We start from the raw sequence: 3,709 nt of genomic DNA on the forward strand, positions 1-3,709 counted from the left end.
TTGTATTTTTTTTTACCTAACTTGAGTTACCATAAAATGTACTCGTTATTAAATATTTGCTTGAACACGAATAAATTTAAGTTTAAAAGTAACCACGTATTTTTCTAAGACTCGTTTGAACAATATATATGTATATTAATAGAATGCTTAAAAAAATATTTTTCCTTTGAGTACCTATAGTGAACTCATTAAAATCAACAATTTCTTTGACGATAATTAAAAAAAAAAAAAAATGTAAATTAAATATTTAGCTTGTTCAAAAAATAAAGGGTCTCACACGAGCGTGGATAAAAGAGAAAAAAGAGAGAAGGAAATCCAACCAACATCTCCTTCGATAAATAATAATTATGTAGCATAAAATCACCCTTCGAGGGTTTTATAAGATTATTAAAAAAGAAAAAGAAGGGGGAAAAGTGTAAACTTTTTGCCAGCTTTCAATAATAATGATAATGCAGACCCGGAAACTCGCGGGGGGTTCTTTTTTATTTATTCTTTTTCCCCTTTTTGTGTGTTCATTAAACTTTTTTCTCTTACGCCCAGTTACATTCTATCGTCTGAAATTAAAAGACAAGGGTGGAAAAGGGAACAAATAATTCGAAAATACTTCAATCTCCCCAACGTTAATATTCCGCCAATCGCAACACGTTTCGAAAATGCCCTTGCGCAGAGTGAGTGTATGTCTAGAGATTTACTTGGTTGAAAAAAAAATTGCATATATTTTAATGTTATATATTTTATATTTATATTTGTTTTGATCTGAAATATCAAGAAAAACTCTGTCAAATATTTTCAATTCTGCAGCTATAGTACTTAGCGAGTAATCATAGGTTTATAATATTATAGATATGATGTCGAAAAACTAATTTTACGTAAATGTATGTGCTTAAAAACTTAAAAAACGATAAAAAAAAAATATTGTGTACAACGTTGTCAGATTTTCACTAGCACTTACGTATGTATGGTATGCAGCTGAAAGTTTCCACAGGACATACAATTCCCAATTTTACAAGGCACATCCACATATACACTTGATTATTATAGTGCTACAAGAAACTCAGACTGAAACGATCACGAAAATTTAATCCATAGCAAGTAATAATCATAAAAAAATTAGTGTTATCGAAAACCAAAAAATAAACTTCACTATAAAGTCTTATCAGGAGTACTCTGAATTAAAACATGTTGATAACCTACTTAAATACTTATTTAAAATTGGAAATAAGTATTTAGGGGAAAAAATTTAAATTTTTGTTTTTAAATTTATTTTATTGGTATTTTTCAACATTTTTCAACATTTTTTTATTTAATTTTTAAATTTTATATTTTTTTATATTCAGCCTTTAGCGGAATAAATTGTAATTGTAATTAAATATAATAAACTAACTGACGTACATATGTAATAATATGTGATTAAAATCCAATAAAAGATTTTTATTTTTAAACATTTACATTCAAATGTATCTTATTTTTTAAAAATAATATTCTATGATACACAATGACAATGTCGCACCTATTTTCGTGCTCAATCGTGTGGTTTTTGGGGTTTTTTTGGGTTCCTATTGTTTGATTCCAACCATGCTCAATCGGGTTGTGAAAAAGGTCTATCGTGCTCAGTCGGGTTCCAGCCAAATAAACTTTTAAGTCTTCGAAACCGTGAGTTTTTTGTTTTAATTTATCATAATTCTATAACATTTATAGACGATGTTAGTCATACAAAAAGTATCGATTCAAATGTTTCAATTTCTATTTTCGATAGAAACTAAGATACCTATTATGCATTTTAATTTAAACAATATAATTGACTTAATGTACCTATATGTTCTTTAAATAACAATTAACTGTAATTTGGCGATTGGAGTTAAAACTGAGAAAATAAAGCAATACAGACAAATATTATTCAATTGAAATTGTTTCCAACCCATCAATATTAATAAAAGTCAAATGTTGGATTAAAAAACAACTTACATTACCCATTCGAGTTGGCATTAATGGTCGTTATTATTGAAACTCCAATAAGAAAATATTTATTGTTTTTTTTTTTGGTACTTTGAAAGTTTGTATCCAAGTATATAGTTTAAAATGTTTCAGGTTTTTTTAAACTGCAGTGAACTAAAGTTATGAGAGATTCAAATCCTGAAAAAGTCTATTAATGTACATTATTGTTATTTATAATTTTATTGGTATTATCATTTCTTTTATTCATAAACTATTTAGTTTAAGACGAAACAAGAACTTAGGCTATCATACTGGCATAGCAGTTTAAATGTACAGATATAGTACATAGCCTCGTAGGTATATTTTAAACACTGCAGGCGGAGTTTGCATTTGACTTTTTAACTATCTACCTTTTTATTTACCTGTTATTTTGTCCAAATTGATATAACATGCTTTCAATTACAAGCCCAATGGTAAAATATTTAAGGTCTGCTCTTCAATCCCGCCACACGTTTAAGCGCTTTCTGAATAACACACACACATATTATAGTAATATATATTTAATGCACATAATATAAATATTAAATACAAATGATTAATTTGTCACTCTGGTAGTCTTACGTTATTAAACATATGATATTATTATTAACTAACTATCATATTTATTTATTTATTTACAGGATATACACGAATTCTTCTGTCAGATGAACATCGTCAGAATGACCGCGTCGGACTCCGACATGAGTGTGCGAAACTAGACTTAGTATTGAGGGTAAAATATAACTATCAGAGCAGAGGACGCATATAAATATATAATGTATAATAATAGGTATAGGTACATTGTACACGTTTCCATCCAACCCTCAGGTCAAACCGGTTCGTCCACGAACAGCATTGTCTGTTGGGGTGTTTTTTTATTTTTATTTTTTTGTTAATTAACGCACTCGTTATTTCGGACAGTTTTTATGATTACGAGCATGAAAAATACGTGTGTAAACTGTTCGAAGCACCTCTACTTACTTACTTTTAGATAATAAAAAAAATTGTACTCACTCAATTCGTTCCAAATTGAAAATTCAAGTTTTGTGGCACACACTTCGGATGCTGGTAATATTATTATGTTACAGCCTAAGGTAAGTATAGTAAGTACGTAGTTGACTTATAATTGTACACAATCAAAGTCGTTCGTCATTGCACCCGTATAATATGTACGAATTTCGTAATAATATTATAATAATTAAAAACGTAGTTTTACAGTGGTGCGTGTATAGGGTCAGATAAAGGAAATTGAGTAATAATTATTACGGCCGGGTGTGCCTCTTTATGTACATTATATACCTACAAGTGTGGTATGTACACGTATACCTATGGTATTTGTATTATTTGTGCGATATTCGTATAATAATACAACAGAAAACAAAAGAGTGAAAGGCTCACAATAATCCTTATATCTATGCTGTATAATATTTTTAATATGTAAGCTAGTACAGCCATATTATACAGGGTGAACACAAACAACTGGCAAACGTGATTAATTTTAACTATGTCTATACTATACGTAATGATACTTTATCAGAAATATTAATAATACTATAATATGTAATAAAATAAAAATTTTACGTATTGAACGGCCACACAAGTTATTATATCATTAAATTACATAACTAAATATTTAATCATTTATTTATTTTACACTTTGTAGTCTGTATACCTACTTATAGATTGACTTTATAGTCTACCAGTATATTAAATATGTATTGATGTATTGTAGTTT

The 3,709-nt window shown here is 28.3% G+C and overlaps 1 long non-coding RNA gene across 2 annotated transcripts; it reads right to left on the reverse strand.

Annotated features, from left to right (window-relative positions):
• Positions 1–257: 257 nt before the first annotated feature.
• LOC111031075 lies at positions 258–3,283 on the reverse strand. Of its 2 annotated transcripts, none has more exons than XR_002604162.1 (3): positions 2,557–3,283; positions 2,358–2,459; positions 258–1,059 (listed from the first exon to the last, which is right to left on the reverse strand). It is a non-coding gene; the product is annotated as an uncharacterized LOC111031075 (long non-coding RNA). The 2 variants fall into 2 exon arrangements; XR_002604161.1 differs by lacking the exon at positions 258–1,059 and adding an exon at positions 1,428–2,133 and having other exon boundaries at positions 2,557–3,282.
• Between the last annotated feature and the right edge of the window lie 426 nt (positions 3,284–3,709).

The sequence above is a fragment of the Myzus persicae genome, unplaced genomic scaffold, assembly GCF_001856785.1.
Source record: "Myzus persicae strain clone G006 unplaced genomic scaffold, MPER_G0061.0, whole genome shotgun sequence".
In the NCBI taxonomy this organism is placed as follows: domain Eukaryota; kingdom Metazoa; phylum Arthropoda; class Insecta; order Hemiptera; family Aphididae; genus Myzus; species Myzus persicae.